Raw genomic sequence first — 23,666 nt, forward strand, 5'->3', positions numbered from 1 at the left:
GTTGGCCTGTAGTATCAATGTACCAAATTATAACTTTTTGACCAGAAAATGGGAATTTCGGCTTGGCCTCTAGCTCACCTAGTGGTGAATGTCGGTCATTCTTGGTTTGTGGATTCCTTTTGGCCTGTACTATTAATGTACCAAATTAGAACATTTTTGACCAGAAAATGGGAATTTCGGCATGGCCTGTAGTGCTCCCTAGGGGCTTAATGTTGGCCATTCTTGGTTTGAGGGTTCCTGTTGACCTGCAGTATCAATGTACCAAATTAGAACGCTTTTGACCAGAAAACGAAATTTTGGAGTAGCCTGTAGCTCCCTAAGGGCTTAATGTGGGCCACACTTGGTATGTGGGTTCCTGTTGGCCTGTAGTATCAAAGTACCAAATTAGAAAATTTTTGACCAGAAAATGGGAATTTTGGCTTGTCCTGTAGTGCTCCCTAGTGGCTTAATGTCGGTCATTCTTGGTTTGTGGATTCCTGTTGGCCTGTACTATTCTTGTACCGAATTAGAACATTTTTGACCAGAAAATGGGAATTTTGGCTTGTCCTGTAGTGCCCCTAGTGGCGTATGTCGGTCATTCTTGGTTTGTGGATTCCTGTTGGCCTGTACTATTAATTTACCAAATTAGAACATTTTTGACCAGAAAATGGGAATTTTGGCATGGCCATTCTTTGCACAGTACTTCAGAGTGATGTCATCTTTAAGCATGTTAGGTTTGAAAACCATCAGTCAAAATTACATTTGATTTATTGACACGTATATATTGTTAAAATTTGGACATTTACATAAACACGCTCTTTCAGCCATTTTGTATCGTGATTCATTTTTCCTAAGTAACGCTTTCAAGGATGTCCATTCTACACATGTGTACCAAATTTCAAGTCAATTGGAGCTACGGTTCAGGAGAAGAAGAGTTTTGTAGGTTTTCGCAAATTTTCAACGCACGGGAAAATCCATCATGGCGGAAGTTATGGGTTCTTGAGGCTTTTTGTTCCCCATGAGGAATGAGGCATGTACACCAAATTTCAGAAGATTTGGACAAATGGCGTGGAAATTGTATCACTTTGAATTTTGTTTTTTGGGCGTGGCCTGTAGCGCCACCTATGGGCTGAATGTGGGCCATTCTTGGTTTGGGGGTACCAGCTGGCATGGAGTATCAATGTGCCAATTTAGAAAATTTTTGACCAGTGACTTTTTGAGCTATTGGGGCTCAAGGAGAATAATAATAATAATAATAATAATAATAATAAATATAGCTGCAAGCAGCAATGCGATTCCTCCTCAAAATGGCAAATCATTTAAAATTGATCAGTAGATGGTTGGGGATAAACCCTCCCAATTAAGGAATTCAAAAAACATGTCTTTGTCTGAATCCTAAACTAAACATTTTCAATGTACAGGAAAATCCATACCGACCTTATGGATCCTTGAGGCTTTTTTGTTCCCAATGAGAAATGAGGCATGTACACCAAGTTTCAGAAGAATTGGACAAATGGCGTGGAAATGGTATCACTTTGAAAATATTTTTTGGGGCGTGGCCTGTAGCACCACCTATGGTCGAATGTGGGCCATTCTTGGTTTGTGGGTTCCTGTTGGCCTGTAGTATCAATGTACAAAATTAGAAAATATTTGACCAGAAAATGGGAATTTTGGAGTGGCCTGTAGCTCCCTAGGGGCTTAATGTGGGCCATTCTTGGTTTGTGGGTTCCTTTGGCCTGTAGAATCAATGTACCAAATTAGAAAATGTTTGACCAGAAAATGGGACTTTTGGGAATTACCTGTAGCTCCCTAATGGCTTAATGTTGGCCATTCTTGGTTTGTGGGTTCCTGTTGGCCTGTAGTACCATTGTACCAAATTAGAACATTTTAGACCAGAAAATGGGAATTTCGCATGGCCTGTAGCTCCCTAGGGGTGAATGTTGGCCATTCTTGGTTTGTGGGTTCCTGTTGGCCTGTAGTATCAATGTACCAAATTAGAACATTTTTGACCAGAAAACGGAATTTTGGCGTGGCCTTTAGCTCCCTAGTGGCTAATGTCGGCCATTCTTGGTTTGTGGGTTCCTGTTGGCCTGTAGTACCATTGTACCAAATTAGAACATTTTAGACCAGAAAATGGGAATTTCGGCATGGCCTGTAGCTCCCTAGGGGCTTAATGTTGGCCATTCTTTATGCAGTACTTCAGAGTGATGTCATCTTGAAGCATGTTAGGTTTGAAAACCATCAGTCAAAATTACATTTGATTTATTGACACGTATATATTGTTAAAATTTGGACATTTACATAAACACGCTCTTTCAGCCATTTTGTATCGTGATTCATTTTTCCTAAGTAACGCTTTCAAAGACTTCAATTCTACACATGTGTACCAAATTTCAAGTCAATTGAGCTACGGTTCAGGAGAAGAAGAGTTTTGTAGGTTTTCGCAAATTTTCAACGTACGGAAAAATCCATCATGGCGGAAGTTATGGGTTCTTGAGGCTTTTTGTTCCCCATGAGAAATGAGGCATGTACACCAAGTTTCAGGAGATTTGGACAAATGGCTGGAAATGGTATCACTTTGAAAATATTTTTTTGGGCGTGGCCTGTAGCGCCACCTATGGGCTAATGTTGACCATTCTTGGTTTGGGGGTACCGCTGGCATGGACTATCAATGTGCCAATTTAGAAAACTTTTGACCAGTGACTTTTGAGCTATTTGGGCTCAAGGAGAAGAATAATAATAATAATAATAAATATAGCTGCAAGCAGCAATGCGGATTCCTCCTCAAAATGGCAAATCATTTAAAATTGATCAGTAGATGGTTGGGGATAAACCCTCCCAATTAAGGAATTCAAAAAACATGTCTTTGTCTGAATCCTAAACTAAACATTTTCAATGTACAGGAAAATCCATACCGACCTTATGGATCCTTGAGGCTTTTTTGTTCCCAATGAGAAATGAGGCATGTACACCAAGTTTCAGAAGAATTGGACAAATGGCTGGAAATGGTATCACTTTGAAAATATTTTTTGGGGCGTGGCCTGTAGCACCACCTATGGTCGAATGTGGGCCATTCTTGGTTTGTGGGTTCCTGTTGGCCTGTAGTATCAATGTACAAAATTAGAAAATATTTGACCAGAAAATGGGAATTTTGGAGTGGCCTGTAGCTCCCTAGGGGCTTAATGTGGGCCATTCTTGGTTTGTGGGTTCCTTTTGGCCTGTAGAATCAATGTACCAAATTAGAAAATGTTTGACCAGAAAATGGGACTTTTGGGAATTACCTGTAGCGCTCCTAATGGCTTAATGTTGGCCATTCTTGGTTTGTGGGTTCCTGTTGGCCTGTAGTACCATTGTACCAAATTAGAACATTTTAGACCAGAAAATGGGAATTTCGGCATGGCCTGTAGCTCCCTAGGGGTGAATGTTGGCCATTCTTGGTTTGTGGGTTCCTGTTGGCCTGTAGTATCAATGTACCAAATTAGAACATTTTTGACCAGAAAACGGGAATTTTGGCGTGGCCTTTAGCTCCCTAGTGGCTTAATGTCGGCCATTCTTGGTTTGTGGGTTCCTGTTGGCCTGTAGTACCATTGTACCAAATTAGAACATTTTAGACCAGAAAATGGGAATTTCGGCATGGCCTGTAGCTCCCTAGGGGCTTAATGTTGGCCATTCTTTACGCAGTACTTCAGAGTGATGTCATCTTGAAGCATGTTAGGTTTGAAAACCATCAGTCAAAATTACATTTGATTTATTGACACGTATATATTGTTAAAATTTGGACATTTACATAAACACGCTCTTTCAGCCATTTTGTATCGTGATTCATTTTTCCTAAGTAACGCTTTCAAAGACTTCAATTCTACACATGTGTACCAAATTTCAAGTCAATTGGAGCTACGGTTCAGGAGAAGAAGAGTTTTGTAGGTTTTCGCAAATTTTCAACGTACGGAAAATCCATCATGGCGGAAGTTATGGGTTCTTGAGGCTTTTTTGTTCCCCATGAGAAATGAGGCATGTACACCAAGTTTCAGAAGATTTGGACAAATGGCGGAAATGGTATCACTTTGAATTTTGTTTTTTGGGCGTGGCCTGTAGCGCCACCTATGGGCTGAATGTTGACCATTCTTGGTTTGGGGGTACCCGCTGGCATGGACTATCAATGTGCCAATTTAGAAAACTTTTGACCAGTGACTTTTGAGCTATTGGGGCTCAAGGAGAAGAATAATAATAATAATAATAATAATAAATATAGCTGCAAGCAGCAATGCGGATTCCTCCTCAAAATGGCAAATCATTTCAAATTGATCAGTAGAGGGTTGGGGTTAAACCCTCTCAATGGATGAATCCAAAAACATGTATTTCTGTCTGAATCCTAAACTAAACATTTTCAGTCTACAGGAAAATCCATCATACCTTATGGATCCTTGAGGCGTTTTTGTTCCCAATGAGAAATGAGGCATGTACACCAAGATTCAAAAGAATTGGTTAAATGGCGTGGAAATGGTATCACTTTGAAAATATTTTTTGGGGCGTGGCCTGTAGCCTCCTATGGGCAAATGTGGGTCATTCTTGGTTTGTGGGTTCCTGTTGGCCTGTAGTATCAATGTACATAATTAGAAAATATTTGACCAGAAAATGGGACTTTTGGGAATTACCTGTAGCTCCCTAGGGGTGAATGTTGGCCATTCTTGGTTTGAGGGTTCCTGTTGACCTGTAGTATCAATGTACCAAATTAGAACATTTTTGACCATAAAATGGGAATTTCAAGTGGCCTCTAGTGCTCCCTAGGGGCTTAATGTTGGCCATTCTTTGTTTGTGGGTTCCTGTTGGCCAGTAGTATCAATGTACCATATTAGAAAATTTTTGACCAGAAAACGAAATTTTGGGAGTGGCCTGTAGCTCTCTAATGGCTTAATGTGGGCCATACTTGGTTTGTGGGTTCCTGTTGGCCTGTAGTATCAATGTACCAAATTATAACTTTTTGACCAGAAAATGGGAATTTCGGCTTGGCCTCTAGCTCACCTAGTGGTGAATGTCGGTCATTCTTGGTTTGTGGATTCCTTTTGGCCTGTACTATTAATGTACCAAATTAGAACATTTTTGACCAGAAAATGGGAATTTCGGCATGGCCTGTAGTGCTCCCTAGGGCTTAATGTTGGCCATTCTTGGTTTGAGGGTTCCTGTTGACCTGCAGTATCAATGTACCAAATTAGAACGCTTTTGACCAGAAAACGAAATTTTGGAGTAGCCTGTAGCTCCCTAAGGGCTTAATGTGGGCCACACTTGGTATGTGGGTTCCTGTTGGCCTGTAGTATCAAAGTACCAAATTAGAAAATTTTTGACCAGAAAATGGGAATTTTGGCTTGTCCTGTAGTGCTCCCTAGTGGCTTAATGTCGGTCATTCTTGGTTTGTGGATTCCTGTTGGCCTGTACTATTCTTGTACCGAATTAGAACATTTTTGACCAGAAAATGGGAATTTTGGCTTGTCCTGTAGTGCCCCTAGTGGCGTATGTCGGTCATTCTTGGTTTGTGGATTCCTGTTGGCCTGTACTATTAATTTACCAAATTAGAACATTTTTGACCAGAAAATGGGAATTTTGGCATGGCCATTCTTTGCACAGTACTTCAGAGTGATGTCATCTTTAAGCATGTTAGGTTTGAAAACCATCAGTCAAAATTACATTTGATTTATTGACACGTATATATTGTTAAAATTTGGACATTTACATAAACACGCCCTTTCAGCCATTTTGTATCGTATTCATTTTTCCTAAGTAACGCTTTCAAGGATGTCCATTCTACACATGTGTACCAAATTTCAAGTCAATTGGAGCTACGGTTCAGGAGAAGAAGAGTTTTGTAGGTTTTCGCAAATTTTCAACGTACGGGAAAATCCATCATGGCGGAAGTTATGGGTTCTTGAGGCTTTTTGTTCCCCATGAGGAATGAGGCATGTACACCAAATTTCAGAAGATTTGGACAAATGGCGTGGAAATTGTATCACTTTGAATTTTGTTTTTTTGGGCGTGGCCTGTAGGCCACCTATGGGCTAATGTGGGCCATTCTTGGTTTGGGGGTACCCGTTGGCATGGAGTATCAATGTGCCAATTTAGAAAATTTTTGACCAGTGACTTTTTGAGCTATTGGGGCTCAAGGAGAAGAAGAAGAATAATAATAATAATAATAATAATAATAATAATAATAAATATAGCTGCAAGCAGCAATGCGGATTCCTCCTCAAAATGGCAAATCATTTCAAATTGATCAGTAGAGTGTTGGGGTTAAACCCTCTCAATGGATGAATCCAAAAACATGTATTTCTGTCTGAATCCTAAACTAAACATTTTCAGTCTACAGGAAAATCCATCATACCTTATGGATCCTTGAGGCGTTTTTGTTCCCAATGAGAAATGAGGCATGTACACCAAGATTCAAAAGAATTGGTTAAATGGCGTGGAAATGGTATCACTTTGAAAATATTTTTTGGGGCGTGGCCTGTAGCGCCTCCTATGGGCAAATGTGGGTCATTCTTGGTTTGTGGGTTCCTGTTGGCCTGTAGTATCAATGTACATAATTAGAAAATATTTGACCAGAAAATGGGACTTTTGGGAATTACCTGTAGCTCCCTAGGGGTGAATGTTGGCCATTCTTGGTTTGAGGGTTCCTGTTGACCTGTAGTATCAATGTACCAAATTAGAACATTTTTGACCATAAAATGGGAATTTCAGCGTGGCCTCTAGTGCTCCCTAGGGGCTTAATGTTGGCCATTCTTTGTTTGTGGGTTCCTGTTGGCCAGTAGTATCAATGTACCATATTAGAAAATTTTTGACCAGAAAACGAAATTTTGGGAGTGGCCTGTAGCTCTCTAATGGCTGAATGTGGGCCATACTTGGTTTGTGGGTTCCTGTTGGCCTGTAGTATCAATGTACCAAATTATAACTTTTTTGACCAGAAAATGGGAATTTCGGCTTGGCCTCTAGCGCCACCTAGTGGTGAATGTCGGTCATTCTTGGTTTGTGGATTCCTTTTGGCCTGTACTATTAATGTACCAAATTAGAACATTTTTGACCAGAAAATGGGAATTTCGGCATGGCCTGTAGTGCTCCCTAGGGGCTTAATGTTGGCCATTCTTGGTTTGAGGGTTCCTGTTGACCTGCAGTATCAATGTACCAAATTAGAACGCTTTTGACCAGAAAACTAAATTTTGGAGTAGCCTGTAGCGCCTCTAAGGGCTTAATGTGGGCCACACTTGGTATGTGGGTTCCTGTTGGCCTGTAGTATCAAAGTACCAAATTAGAAAATTTTTGACCAGAAAATGGGAATTTTGGCTTGTCCTGTAGTGCTCCCTAGTGGCTTAATGTCGGTCATTCTTGGTTTGTGGATTCCTGTTGGCCTGTACTATTCTTGTACCGAATTAGAACATTTTTGACCAGAAAATGGGAATTTTGGCTTGTCCTGTAGTGCCCCCTAGTGGCGTATGTCGGTCATTCTTGGTTTGTGGATTCCTGTTGGCCTGTACTATTAATTTACCAAATTAGAACATTTTTGACCAGAAAATGGGAATTTTGGCATGGCCATTCTTTGCACAGTACTTCAGAGTGATGTCATCTTTAAGCATGTTAGGTTTGAAAACCATCAGTCAAAATTACATTTGATTTATTGACACGTATATATTGTTAAAATTTGGACATTTACATAAACACGCCCTTTCAGCCATTTTGTATCGTATTCATTTTTCCTAAGTAACGCTTTCAAGGATGTCCATTCTACACATGTGTACCAAATTTCAAGTCAATTGAGCTACGGTTCAGGAGAAGAAGAGTTTTGTAGGTTTTCGCAAATTTTCAACGTACGGGAAAATCCATCATGGCGGAAGTTATGGGTTCTTGAGGCTTTTTTGTTCCCCATGAGGAATGAGGCATGTACACCAAATTTCAGAAGATTTGGACAAATGGCGTGGAAATTGTATCACTTTGAATTTTGTTTTTTGGGCGTGGCCTGTAGCGCCACCTATGGGCGAATGTGGGCCATTCTTGGTTTGGGGGTACCGTTGGCATGGAGTATCAATGTGCCAATTTAGAAAATTTTTGACCAGTGACTTTTTGAGCTATTGGGGCTCAAGGAGAAGAAGAATAATAAATATAGCTGCAAGCAGCAATGCGGATTCCTCCTCAAAATGGCAAATCATTTCAAATTGATCAGTAGAGGGTTGGGGTTAAACCCTCTCAATGGATGAATCCAAAAACATGTATTTCTGTCTGAATCCTAAACGAAACATTTTCAGTCTACAGGAAAATCCATCATACCTTATGGATCCTTGAGGCGTTTTTGTTCCCAATGAGAAATGAGGCATGTACACCAAGATTCAAAAGAATTGGTTAAATGGCGTGGAAATGGTATCACTTTGAAAATATTTTTTGGGGCGTGGCCTGTAGCGCCTCCTATGGGCAAATGTGGGTCATTCTTGGTTTGTGGGTTCCTGTTGGCCTGTAGTATCAATGTACATAATTAGAAAATATTTGACCAGAAAATGGGACTTTTGGGAATTACCTGTAGCGCCCCTAGGGGTGAATGTTGGCCATTCTTGGTTTGAGGGTTCCTGTTGACCTGTAGTATCAATGTACCAAATTAGAACATTTTTGACCATAAAATGGGAATTTCGGCAGTGGCCTCTAGTGCCCCCTAGGGGCTGAATGTTGGCCATTCTTTGTTTGTGGGTTCCTGTTGGCCAGTAGTATCAATGTACCAAATTAGAACATTTTTGACCAGAAAATGAAATTTTGGAGTAGCCTGTAGCTCCCTAAGGGCTTAATGTGGGCCACACTTGGTATGTGGGTTCCTGTTGGCCTGTAGTATCAAAGTACCAAATTAGAAAATTTTTGACCAGAAAATGGGAATTTTGGCTTGTCCTGTAGTGCCCCTAGTGGCTGAATGTCGGTCATTCTTGGTTTGTGGATTCCTGTTGGCCTGTACTATTCTTGTACCGAATTAGAACATTTTTGACCAGAAAATGGGAATTTTGGCTTGTCCTGTAGTGCCCCCTAGTGGCGTATGTCGGTCATTCTTGGTTTGTGGATTCCTGTTGGCCTGTACTATTAATTTACCAAATTAGAACATTTTTGACCAGAAAATGGGAATTTTGGCATGGCCATTCTTTGCACAGTACTTCAGAGTGATGTCATCTTTAAGCATGTTAGGTTTGAAAAACCATCAGTCAAAATTACATTTGATTTATTGACACGTATATATTGTTAAAATTTGGACATTTACATAAACACGCCCCTTTCAGCCATTTTGTATCGTATTCATTTTTCCTAAGTAACGCTTTCAAGGATGTCCATTCTACACATGTGTACCAAATTTCAAGTCAATTGGAGCTACGGTTCAGGAGAAGAAGAGTTTTGTAGGTTTTCGCAAATTTTCAACGTACGGGAAAATCCATCATGGCGGAAGTTATGGGTTCTAGAGGCTTTTTGTTCCCCATGAGGAATGAGGCATGTACACCAAATTTCAGAAGATTTGGATAAATGGCGTGGAAATTGTATCACTTTGAATTTTGTTTTTTGGGCGTGGCCTGTAGCGCCACCTATGGGCGAATGTGGGCCATTCTTGGTTTGGGGGTACCCGTTGGCATGGAGTATCAATGTGCCAATTTAGAAAATTTTTGACCAGTGACTTTTTGAGCTATTGGGGCTCAAGGAGAAGAAGAATAATAATAATAATAATAATAATAATAATAATAATAAAACCATCAATTACAATAGATTCCTCCTACGGAGGAATCTAATAATAATAATAATAATAATAATAATAATAAAACCATCAATTACAATAGATTCCCTCCTACGGAGGAATCTAATAAAACCATCAATTACAATAGATTCCCTCCTACGGAGGAATCTAATAATAATAATAAAACCATCAATTACAATAGATTCCCTCCTACGGAGGAATCTAATAAAACCATCAATTACAATAGATTCCCTCCTACGGAGGAATCTAACAAGGTCTCATTACATGACTTCTTGTTAATTCCTGTTTGAACACAGGTACGTTGTGACTGATCCTATTAAAAACCCTGAACAGCAAACTGACTGAGCAGAGCCATACTTAAAACTCAGTTTAATGTATTGGTCAGAGTGGCAGATAACAATTGAATAGTATCTATTATGTAATAGAAAATCTAAAATTTACTAAGCAATAGGGCTGTAAACAGGGTTGAGAAACTAAATGTAAAATTTTACCTTAAATTTGAATTTTAAAATCAGCAGATTTCAAAAATTTAAGTGGTTTTCTTAGTCCAAAAGGACTAGTGACAGGGTGTAATGAATACATAGAAACCATACAGCACTGTGTTATATTATTGGAAAAACATTCCTGGCTATTAAAAAACAACATTCTATTTTATTGACACATTTCCAAATTTAACTACTTTCCTGGCAAATCGTTTTAAAACCCATTGCTTAAGCTGAGAAACTGATAAAATAGCAAGATATAATGGCCAAAGACCCCCACCTAAGTGGCTACCATTTGTTTTTCTATATAAATATGCACTAGACGAAGGGTCGTTTTGCCACGTTTTGTTATTTAGCCTATTTAGTGTCTCGTGCAGGAGCACTGTGTTTTTTAGATCTCATGTATCAAAGATTTAAAAATGCATCTCGAGACACCTGCGTTCTGTTTAATTGTATTCGTTGCAGTGCGCTAGCATTTCTTACCACAAGAATGCGATTGTTCTTGAAGTCAGCTGGGTCTTAATGTGCCTCATGACGAGCCTCTCGAAGCACTTCATGATGATGGGTGTGAGAGTGATGGGACGGTAGTCGTTGAGGCAGGACACTGAAGACTTCTTTGGCATGGGGACGATGGTGGTGGCCTTGAAGCACATTGGAACGATGGCGTTGCTCAGTGAGCCGTTGAATATGTCTAACATCTTCCAGCTGGTCTGCACATCCTCTGAGCACTTTTCCAGGAATGTTGTCTGGTCCAGCAGCCTTCCGTGGGTTGACTGTACATAGAGTTTTCTTCACATCAGCCGTGATAAGACAGAGCACCTGGTCGTTGGGAGGAGGGGTGGTCTATCTCGCCACCATGTCGTTCTGTGCCTCAAACCAAGCGTAGAAGTCATTTAGCGCATCTGGAAGGGAGGCATCTTTGTCACAGACAACTGATATTGTCCTGTAGTTGGTGATGGCCTGGATGCCCTGCCACATCCGCCACATGTCGCTGCTGTCCTGGAAGTGACTGAGGATTATCTGTGCGTGTGCGAGCTTTGCCTCTCTGATGGCCCGGGACAGTTTGGCCCTCGATGTTCTTAGGGCTGTCTTGTCACCTGCTCTGAAGGCAGAGTCTTGGGTCCTCAGCAGTCATCCACGGCTTCTGGTTGGAGCGTGTGGTGATGGTCTTGGAGAAAATGACACCATCAATGCACTTGATGATGTAGCTGATCACTGATGCTGTGTATTCCTCCAAGTTGGTAGAGTTGCCATATGTTGCAGTCTCCCTGAATATCTGCTAGTCAGTACACTCAAAACAGTCCTGAAGAGCAGAGATGGCTCCTGCTGGCCAGGTTTTCACCTGCTTCTGAAGCGGTTTTGTGCGCCTGACGAGCGGTCTGTATGCTGAATTAGCATAACAGAGATGTGGTCTGAATAGCTGAGGTGGGGGCGGGCCGCCGGTATGTGCCTGGGATGTTTGTGTAAACAAGATCAAGCGTGTTCGCCCCTCTCGTTGCAAAGTCCACATACTGATGGAATTTAGGGAGCACTGTCTTGAGATTCGCATGGTTGAAATCTCCGGCGACAATAAACAGTCATTCAGGGTGAGCGTTCTGCAATTCGCTAATAGCCCCATACATTTCACCGAGTGCTTTCTTAACATTAGTGCTGGGGGGAATGTAAACTCGTTATTTTGACAGTGGTGAATTCCCGTGGTAAATAAAAAGGTCTGCATCTAACAGTCACAAGCTAAACAAGCCATGAGCAGTAGCTAGTGACAAGCATAGAGTTCTTGCACCATTCCATGTTGATGTAAACACACAAGCCACCACCACGAGTCTTACCGCACAGGGCTGCATTTCTGTAGACACGAAACCAGGCGAGCCAATCTAGCTGAATGGCGGCGTCCGGAACTCTGTCGCTGATTCACGTATCCGTGAAAATAAAGACGCAGCAGTCACTAAACTCACGCTGCGTAGTCTGCTGGAGTCAGATGTAGTCCAATTTATTGTCCAGGGAGCAAACATTTGAGAGCAGGCTAGATGGAGAGCCAGCCGGCTAGGGGTTGTTTTTAGCCAAGCTTGGACCCCTGCCCTCTTGCCACGCTTCCGCTTCCTCGCACACCACTTACAATGACCTCTCTCCTGGCCACCGGCATCAGGCGACACCGAGGACTGGAGGCCTGGTCTCCGCAGCAAGCCGAGGTAAAAAAAAAAAAGCTCTCAAAAGTCACCAGCGTCATCCAAGCAAATGGCCAACATGTCCTTCGTAATCATCCTTCACACCCATTGTGTGATCACCTTTACAATCAGTATCCCTTGAAATATGGACAAAATGCTGGGCTGTAGGCTGATGTTCTTAGCCTTGTCGATGTTTGATGTTGATATGGTATTGCATTGTACATACAGTCAGGTCCATAAATATTGGGACATCGTCACAATTCTAATCTTTTTGGCTCTATACACCACCACAATGGATTTGAAATGAAACGAACAAGATGTGCTTTAACTGCAGACTTTCAGCTTTAATTTGAAGGGTATTTACATCCAAATCAGGTGAACGGTGTAGGAATTACAACAGTTTGTATATGTGCCTCCCACTTTTTAAGGGACCAAAAGTAATAGGACAGATTAACAATCATAAATCAAACTTTCACTTTTTAATACTTGGTTGCAAATCCTTTGCAGTCAATTACAGCCTGAAGTCTGGAACGCATAGACATCACCAGACGCTGGGTTTCATCCCTGGTGATGCTCTGCCAGGCCTCTACTACAACTGTCTTCAGTTCCTGCTTGTTCTTGGGGCATTTTCCCTTCAGTTTTGTCTTCAGCAAGTGAAATGCATGCTCAATTGGATTCAGGTCAGATGATTGACTTGGCCATTGCATAACATTCCACTTCTTTCCCTTAAAAAACTCTTTGGTTGCTTTCGCAGTATGCTTCGGGTCATTGTCCATCTGTACTGTGAAGCGCCGTCCAATGAGTTCTGAAGCATTTGGCTGAATATGAGCAGATAATATTGCCCGAAACACTTCAGAATTCATCCTGCTGCTTTTGTCAGCAGTCACTTCATCAATAAATACAAGAGAACCAGTTCCATTGGCAGCCATACATGCCCACGCAATGACACTACCACCACCATGCTTCACTGATGAGGTGGTATGCTTTGGATCATGAGCAGTTCCTTTCCTTCTCCATACTCTTCTCTTCCCATCACTCTGGTACAAGTTGATCTTTGTCTCATCTGTCCATAGGATGCTGTTCCAGAACTGCGAAGGCTTTTTTAGATGTTGTTTGGCAAACTCTAATCTGGCCTTCCTGTTTTTGAGGCTCACCAATGGTTTACATCTTGTGGTGAACCCTCTGTATCCACTCTGGTGAAGTCTTCTCTTGATTGTTGACATTGACACACATACACCTACCTCCTGGAGAGTGTACGGCGTGAGCTACGGCAAAGGGCAAGATTTTCAAAGAAAAACAGCTTAAATTGTTGTCTGTTCCACACACAGAGCTATTGTATGGTTTAAGAAGACCTGAAAAAGTCATGTAGACTACTGTTGTGGTGCTTTATTGTCCTTTTTGAGCTTGACAGCCCCTGATCACTGTATGTTTTCGTTGCATGGAGAAAAGCTGCATGAACATTCTTCAAAACACTTCTGAAGAAAGAAAGTTATATAGGTTTCAAATGTTAAGTAAACTAAAGTAAACGATGACATAATTTTTATTAGTGGTTTTTTGTGAATTAGTGACTTTTTGTGAATTCAAGCAAACCAGTTATCTCAGTTATTTGGAGATTTTGCCTGAACAGAAATATTCAGTGTAGTTTTATCATCTTTTTTCAATTCCTGCCAGACAGAAAAATAAATAATTTGATGTTCTTCCTGCTCTGTGTCCTTTTATAGAAAAAAAAAAAAAAACATGCTACTGAAAAGGAGAAAACAAGCTCCTCTTTGCAGGGGCTCACAAACACCTGGAAAGGCATTGCAGGTTAAAATCAGAGTCATGCTTGCTTCCATGAAAACTAAAAAAAATGCAGTTTAATTCTGAGGTTCTTGTAACATTCACCTTGTCTCGTTTTGCCCTTACCTCTTCTTTGCCCATTTTGTCCCTTTTGGTCTTCCGTAAGTTTTACTTTCGTCTCTTATTTAACTCCACAGTCCCCTTGTTAGCGTTCATGTTCTCTGTTATTAGTTTCACCTGCACCCGCCCCCTCTGGCTCTCGCTAGCTCACAATCATCAGAGTATTAGTTTCACCGCTACTCGTTCTAATCACTAGATTATTAGTCTCACCTGCACTGTTCGTTTTCCCCTATATATACGCTGCCCTTTCGCTTCACTCTTGTTGGTTATTGTTTAGTTTACCCCTTCGCTTTGCCAGCTCTAGTGTTCCCCTAGCTTCCCCTGTCTTTTCCTCTCGCTTGTCTCGTCCCCTTTGATATACTCCGATTCCCCGGCTTCGACCCAACGCTCCCCTCGACTACTCTTCTGTGGATTTGCCCCTTTGATATACTCCGATTCCCCGGCTTCGACCCCAACGCTCCCCTCGACTACTCTTCTGTGGATTTGCCCCTTTGATATACTCCGATTCCCTGGCTTTGACCTCACGCCCTCCTTGACTACTCTTCACTGGATTTGCCCTTTTTGTACTGTTGCCTGCTCTGTTTAATAAAGCAGTTTTACTCCAACATTGTGACTGTCTCGTCTTGTGTGTGCATTACAGTTCTCCGGTTATTGAACATCTGCATCATATTATATAGTTCATTCCCTGTCAAGAACCAGTGATATAAAAAAAAGAGCATATTCATAAAATGTTGGTAGTGTAAATTGGCTGACTGTATGCATTGAATTAGAAGAACTGAAATCTAGACTTACATTCTTTTGTGCAACTGATTGAAATTACACTTCAAATTAAAAAAAATATAATTAAAAATATGGAAGTGGTAAAAAAAAATCTTATATAACCACCTCAATTTGGAATGCCCAATTCCCAATGCGCTCTAGTCCCAATGGTTGCGTAGTGACTCAAAATGAATGTGACCTCAATCCGGGTGGTGGAGGATGAATCTCAGTTGACTCTGCATCTGAAACCGTCAATCCGTGCATCTTACATTTACATTACATTTATGCATTTGGCAGACGCTTTTATACAAAGCAAATTACAGTGCACTTATTGCAGGGACAATCCCCCCGGAGCAACCAGGAGTAAAGTGCCTTTCTCAAGGACACAATGGTGGTGGCTGTGTGGATCGAACCGGCAATCTTCTAACAGTTATGTGCTTTAACCCACTACACCACCAACACGTGGTTATCACGTGGCTTGTTAAGCATGTTACTGCGGAGACCTACCGTGCATGGAGGATCCATGCTATTCTCCGCGGCATCCACGCCCAACTCACCACATGCCGCACCAAGAGCGAGAACCATATTATGGTGACCATGAGGAGGTTAACCCAACATGACTCTACCCACCCTACTAATTGGGCCAATTGGTTGCTTAGGAAGCCTGACTGGAGTCACTCAGCACACCCTGTATTCGAACTTGTGACTCCAGGTGTGATAGTCAGCGTCTTTACTTGCTGAGCTACCTAGGCCCCCCCATAAATACAATTCTAAATATAAACAGCGCTCTCAGGATAATTACATATGCTGTTGCACTGCGCCTAGCATGGTCACAAAAAATTTAATTAACGCATTCTCATAAAATTATTTGTCAAGCTAAATGCTGGCAAATGACCTCACAAATACAGCACTCTTAAGTTGCATAATGGCAACATAGAGACAGATAATACAAATATATTGTTTTGTTATTGTGACATTATTGTCTTGTAATTTTGCCACTCCCTTAACCATAATTTTAATTTACATTGCTTAAAAAACAGATCATTTTCTTTTCTTTTTTGTCATTTTAGGTGTTCCTGCTCTCTTTGTTGCAGCATGGGCAGTTGTCAGGGCAATGCTGGCGGATGCAAGGTGACATCTCTTCATATATATACACTGTATATTATTAAATATATCATCAATCTTAAATATATTCCTCATTAAGATCTTAGTCCCCCATTGATGAATTGGCAACCCAGGGCTTCTAGCTCAGTAGCAAGTGAGTTAGTGTTGGTCTTGGAAATGTTTGTGTTCTTGTATAATCTGAAACATCTGGGCATCTGTGATGTTCAAGGTTATCACCGGAGCTAGAGTTTAAGTATCTTTAAAAATGATGTTATGATCTCTGAATGGTGTTAGACCATGTCTAAGGCATTAACTTTTCATTGTGTTCTTTCAAACACTTGCTGAATGCCATTGCATTAATCCCCTTGAGAGCACAATTTGTATGCATGCAGCTTGCAGGCTGTTAGTGATCATACAAAAGCAAATGTCTTGAAGCAACAACACACTGTATCTCAGGGGACTCTACACATTTGTTATCAACATAAAGCTTTGTTTTTAGATGTGGGGACTGACACTTTTAACATTTAAAGAGTTCATATCATAATAAATCTTATATTACATGATCTTTTGAAGACTTTTATGTGCTATCTAGACATATGTTTCAGAACTGAAAAACCTCCTCAGCAGTACTAAAATATTATGTATTGAAAAAAGAAGCGAAAGCGTCTCGTTCTTAAATCTTGTACATTGTCATACCTCTACTTCTACTAAATAGTCAGTAGATACTATTATTCTAGATGGTATTGCACTGTTAGCATTCCCACTTTATCTTTATGGCTGATCGGCTGCTTATGTGCTGAAGTACACAACCTGTTTGCTGCCATCTTTGCTCAATGGTGCTCTGTTCTTTTTGGAGCCAATCACCAGAGCTATAAATCGCATGTGACCAATTACTCTGGAGCTGCATGCGTGATGTCCTGACATTTTGAATATGCTGATTGGTTAATGGCACCACAAGAACATATTCCGGCCAATCCCTTTAATAGCAACTATGTTGAGCTTTGATATCTTCGACACAAAATGCTTTTTCCCTGGAAAACATCTATAATTGAAAGAAATATTTGTGATTTACATGCTTCTTGCAAAACAATTATAATAAAAAAATTAATAAAAATAATCAGAAAACATGACTACTTTTGAATGACCATCAATGGGGAAAGATGCTTTTTGCTACAGAATGGTGTAGTTACAGCATCTACCAACAGGGTTTTACTGTGCTATGCTAAACAGCCAATTCTTGACCCTTGATATTGTGGATGTTTGTTGCTACATAGAATTGTAACAAAATATAAGCACACTTGGAATGCTGCTTATTCCAATTAAATAAGTTGAGTGGATCTTTATGTTGTAGAATCTGTCATTAAGCTGTTCAGCCATGACATCAATTTGTAGGCGAACTCAGAAGGCTAATTCTCTATGGGTTCCCTCTGTATTATCCTATGGGTTTTAATCATGTTCTTTTTTTAATTAATAAGAAAAATAAGGTCTATGTAAACATGTTTTAAAAAATGTATGTTGCTAAAACACGGAAGCTTCAAAATTCACATTTGAGGTGTGACTGTGTAAGTTATGTTGTAGAAGAAAATGTCAAAATATCTTCAAGTAATGTTTACCACAGACCTTATTTTAGTCATAAATCCAAAAATGCTAATTATCTTCATGGTTTTTGGACTACAGCCTAAACAGCTCTATTTAATCTAATTAAGCTATGAAAACATTCAATATTTCAATACTGGTTATTTCTGGTCATATGCACTTGCAGAAAAATTACTCTGTAATTTCCATACTAAACATAACTACACAATAGCCTGATTAACTAAGTACAGTCAATAAAGATCAATGTGATGAAAACACAAAAAAGGATAATCATTTCTTTTCAATATATTGAATATTTTATGAAAATGAATTAGACATAATAAACTGTGGAACTCCATTAATTGAAAATGTTCTTGTTTATTTGAGAAAAAGCAAAGGCACATAACTTAAATTCAAGAATTGTTAAATCTCTGTGAATGAAAACTTGTTTTGACTTCTATAAATAAACTCTTTCTATATTGTAGATTATTAAATCTGCACAAAATCCCAAGAAATGCCTAAGCATTTGGGGGAAATGAAACCATTTGATTCAACCACAGCTTTCCTTTTATGTCTATTTTATCTTCTACTCAACTAGAGGAAAATGCAAATGAAAGGCTTAGATTAAGGTAGGCACCAAGTGAGAATTCAAGCTTGTTATATTTCAGTGCTTAGTTAAGTATCCAGACATTTGTCAGTTCTGAGTGATGGGGACATTCCATAAAATCTAAATATGAATATGTGCTGAAAAGATGACAGGTATTGCCAAGCTCTACTAACAATGTCAAGGTCAGAGGTTCAATTCCCAGAAAACTCATATACCAATTATCTTAAAGGCATTGTAAGTCATGTAAAGTGGCTGCCAAATGAATAATACAAATGTTATGTGGTTGTTAGATATTCCATATATATCTCAAAAAGGATGTATTTGCTTTGAAATGGCTTGACAACAGCTATTGTTTCCAAGCAGATTGAAAATGTTTAATGCAAAAAGTAAAATATAAGTACATATACAGTAAGTAAAGTAGATGGAACATAGATGTTTTTATCATATTACTCTTGCAGCTGATATTATACAAGCAATAAGCCTCATAGCATTTCATGGAGTACATGACTACCTTCATATGGATTTTGCCCCATTGTCAGACATGTTTACCCACACCCAGCTAAGCAATGCAAGTTTATTTATTGTTGCCTTGTTGTTGTCTCTACTGTGCAGCTAATTTTATTTTACTATGGTTATATAAAAGGTAATGATTCAGTCTTATTTTAATGAGTCCTTTTCAGAATTCACGTATCAGCAGCAACAACACTCAGGAAAGTGGAATGCCTTCCTTTGTTCCTTTATCAGAATCAGAATGAGCTTCATTGCCAAGTATGCTTACACACACAAGGAATTTGTCATGGTGTCAGAAGCTTCCTGTTCAAGAGAATGCAACATATTTACATACAGTGCGTCTGGAAAGTATTCGCAGCACTTCACTTTTTGCACATTTTGTTACAGCCTTATTATGCCTACATATTCCAAAATGGATTAAATTCATTATTTTCCTCAAAATTCTACAAACAATACCCCATAATGTCAACGTGAAAGAAGTTTGATTGAAATCTTTGCAAATTTATTAAAAATAAAAACCGAAAAAATCACATGTACAGAAGTATTCACAGCCTTTGCCATTACACTCAAAATTTAGCTCAGGTGCATCCTTTTTCCACTGATCATCCATGAGATGTTTCTACAACTTGATTGGTGTCCACCTGTGGTAAATTCAGTTGATTGGACATGATTTGGAAAGGCACACACCTGTCTATATAAGGTCCCACAGTTAACAGTGCATGTCAGAGCACAAACCAAGACATGAAGTCCAAGGAATTGTCTGTAGACCAGACACAGATCTGGGGAAGGGTACAGAAACATTTCTGCAGTGTTGAAGGTCCCATTGAGTACAGTGGCCTCCATCACCATAAATGGAAGAACTTTGGAACCACCAGGACTCTTCCTAGAGCTGGCCGCCCGGCCAAACTGAGCGATCAGAGGAGAAGGGCCTTAGTCAGGGTGGTGACCAAGAACCCAATGGTCACTCTGACAGAGCTCCAGCGTTTCTCTTTGAAGAGAGGAGAAACTTCCAGAAGAACAACCATCTCTGCAGCACTCCACCAATCAGTCCTGTATGGTAGTGGCCAGATGTCACATGACAGACTGCCTGGAGTTTGCTAAAAGGTACCTGAAGGACTCTCAGACCATGAGAAACAAAAGATTGAACTCTTTGGCCTGAATGGTAAGCGTCATGTCTGGAGGAAACTATGCACCACTCATCACCTGGCCAATACCATCCCTACAGTGAAGCATGGTGGTGGCAGCATCATGCTGTGGGGATGTTTTTCAGCGGGAGGAACTGGGAGACTAGTCAGGACCTAAGGAAAGATGAATGCAGCAATGTACTAAGACATCCTTGATGAAAACCTGTTCATCTTACAACAGGACAACGACCCTAAGCACACAGCCAAGATAACAATGGAGTGGCTACGGGACAACTCTGTGAATGTCCTTGAGGGGCCCAGCCAGAGCCCAGACTTGAACCCTATAGAAAATCTCTGGAGAGATCTGAAAATGGCTGTGCACCGATGCTCCCCATCCAACCTGATGGAGCTTGAGAGCTCCAGCAAAGAAGAATGGGAGAAACTGCCCAAAAATCGGTGTTCCAAGGTTGTAGCATCATACACAAAAAGACTTGAGGCTGTAATTGGTGCCAAAGGTCTTTCAAAGAAGTATTGAACAAAGGCTGTGAAAACGTCTCGGGTTACATGTGTAACCCTTGTTCCCTGAAAAAGGCGGAACGAGATGTTGTGCTGCTAAGCGCTACGGGGAACAGCTTTCGCTGTGAGCCGAGCTGAAATAATGTGTGGAACACGTCAATGAACATTGACCGGAATTTATAGCCTCGGTTGATGTAATCATTAGATGCACCTGAGGCCAGGCTATAAATGGATACGTCACCAGGTGTCGTCAGATACTTCTTTTGAAGAGCAGTCCTGGGACGTCCCAGTGCGGCAAAGCAGCGCAACATCTCGTTCCGCCTTTTTCAGGGAACAAGGGTTACACATGTAACCCGAGGCGTTCCCTTTACAAAAGGCTTCACTTTGATGTTGCGCTGCTAAGCGCTACGAGGAACGCAATACCCACGCCGCCGCGCTTGGGCCTGTCCGGACCCCTACGGTTGTGCAGTGTACTCACAAAAAGCGAGAGGTCTCAGACATGAGCTTGAGATGTCGACTCAAGGGCATAAGAGCCCGGAGTAGCATAAACATCTAAACCATTCAATTTTGATGAATGTGTGTGGAGAGGACCAGCCTGCCGCATCACAAACTTGTTCAGGCATGAGCTGAGATGTCGACTCAAGGACATAAGAGTCCGGAGTAGCAAAGCATCTAGCCCATAAAGTTCGATGAATGTGTGCGAAGAGAACCCTATCGCAACACAAACTTGCCATAAAACTGATGAATGTGAGCGGAGAGGACCAGCCTGCCGCATCACAAACTTGTTCAGGTATGAGCTGAGATGTCGACTCAAGGGCATAAGAGCCCGGAGTAGCATAAACATCTAAACCATTCAATTTTGATGAATGTGTGTGGAGAGGACCAGCCTGCCGCATCACAAACTTGTTCAGGCATGAGCTGAGATGTCGACTCAAGGACATAAGAGTCCGGAGTAGCAAAGCATCTAGCCCATAAAGTTCGATGAATGTGTGCGAAGAGAACCCTATCACAACACAAATTTGTCATGAAAACTGATGAATGTGAGCGGAGAGGATCAGCCTGCCGCATCACAATCTTGTTCAGGTATGAGCTGAGATGTCGACTCAAGGGCATAAGAGCCCGGAGTGGCAAAACATCCAAACTAAAAAAGTCCAACGAATGTGTGCGGAGGGGACAACCTGCCGCATCACAAACTTGTTTAGGCATGGGCTGAGATGTCGACTCAAGGGCATAAGAGCCCGGAGTAGCAAAGCTTCTAGCCCACAAAGTTCGATGAATGTATGTGAAGAGAACCCTATCGCAACACAAACTTGTCATAAAGACTGATGAATGTGAGCGGAGAGGACCAGCCTGCCGCATCACAAACTTGTCCAGACATGAGCTTGAGATGTCGACTCAAGAGCATAAGAGCCCGGAGTGGCAAAACATCCAAACTATAAAAATCTAATGAATGTGTGCAGAGAGGACAACCTGCCGCATCACAAACTTGCTGCAGAGGGAGACCTCTAGCCAAGGTTTTAGAGGAGGAGTGCCCTCTGGTAGAGTGCGCCCTGAAACCTACTGGCGAAGCTTGACCACGCGCCTCGTAGGCCCGGGCAATAATGAGGATGCCTCTTTGAGGGCACCCCGCCCACCAAGCCGTGGCAAACCGCAGTGGCCATATACAGCCTGGCAGTGGCGAGGCAAGTGCCCGCTGACAGTTCTTTCTACAGAAAATCCAGAACTGAAGCAAACTGGCAGTTAGCTGGTTCTGTAATAAGAACTTTAGCAGAAGGAAACGCATGCAGGCGCATTTGCGTTTCTACGTTCAGCCCCTGCCGAGGGGGAGGGGGGGGGGGGGGACTGGGCGACTCGGGGGAGAAGTAGAGGAGACATTGCGCTATCAACAGAGGCGAAGAGGTCCTCTTCTGCCCTGAGAAAAATAGAACAACATTCACTGCACACTGCCTAACTGATTCTATCTCCTAACAGAGGAAAGAAAGTTTTGACAGGGTGTGTGAAACACACAGAAACAGAAACTTAGCAGCGCAACATCAAAGTGAAGCCTTTTGTAAAGGGAACGTATGTGATTGTTTTTTATTTTTAATAAATTTGCAAAGATTTCAAACAAACTTCTTTCACATTGTCATTATGGGGTATTGTTTGTATATGAATTTGAATTTAAATTAATTTAATCAATTTTGGAGTAAGGCTGTAATATAACAAAATGTGGAAAAAGTGAAGTGCTGTGAATGCTCTCTGGATGTACTGTACATACAAACATATACATTTAAACATATATACATATAGTGACATAAAAAATATGATATAACAGATAATAAAGAGAAATGTACAATAGTGCAATAATGTTGTTAAAATATTTTATATACAGTTATGTGCAGGTTTTGTAATGTATTGAAGAAGAGGTAAGATATGTTAAAGAATATAAATTAAATATGGATATAAGTAGGAATGGATGAATTGAATATTGCACATGGTTGTATTGACCAAAGGAAAGTATTTGAGGGCAGTATTATCTGTTCATTAGGTGGATGGCCTGAGGGGAAAAAAACTGTTCCTGTACCTGGCTGTTCTGGTGCTCTGTAGCACTGGTCAGAGGGCCACAGCTCGAAGAGGAAGTGTGCTGGGTGAATGAGGTCAAGAGGGATTTTACCAGCCCTTTTAGTCACTCTGGATGTGTACAGTTGTAGCAGGGTGGGTAGGGGAGTGCTAATAATCCTTGCAGCAGTGCGAACTATCCTTTGAAGTCTTCTGATCACTGACTTGATAGCTGAACCAAACCAGACAGTTATAGAAGTACAAAGGACAGACTCAGTGTCTGCTGAGTAGAACTGTATCAGAAGCACCTGTGGCAGGTTGAACTTCCTCAACTGGCAAAAGAAGTATAACCTCTGCTGGGCCTTTTTCAAAATGGAGACAATGTGGGTCTCCCACTTCAGGTACTGTGAAATGGTAGTGCCCATGAACCTGAATGAATCCACTGCTGCCACAGTTCTGTTCATTATGGTGAGCGGGGTTAATGTTGGGCTGTTCCTCCTAATGTCCACTATCATCTCCACTGTTTTAAGCGTGTTCAGCACCAGACAGCCTGCTGTTCAACCTCCTTCTGTATGCAGACTCATCGTCATCTTGGATGAGGCTGAAGACTGTAGTGTTTTCTACAAACTTCAGGAGCTTAACAAAGTGGTCCTTGGC

At 41.1% G+C, this 23,666-nt stretch overlaps 1 pseudogene; it reads left to right on the forward strand.

Moving 5' to 3' along the window:
* The window catches only part of LOC127654567 (parathyroid hormone 2 receptor-like), a 125,259-nt pseudogene that overhangs the window by 74,203 nt on the left and 27,390 nt on the right, over positions 1-23,666 (forward strand).

This window comes from Xyrauchen texanus, chromosome 14, assembly GCF_025860055.1.
Source record: "Xyrauchen texanus isolate HMW12.3.18 chromosome 14, RBS_HiC_50CHRs, whole genome shotgun sequence".
NCBI classification, from domain to species: Eukaryota; Metazoa; Chordata; class Actinopteri; order Cypriniformes; family Catostomidae; genus Xyrauchen; species Xyrauchen texanus.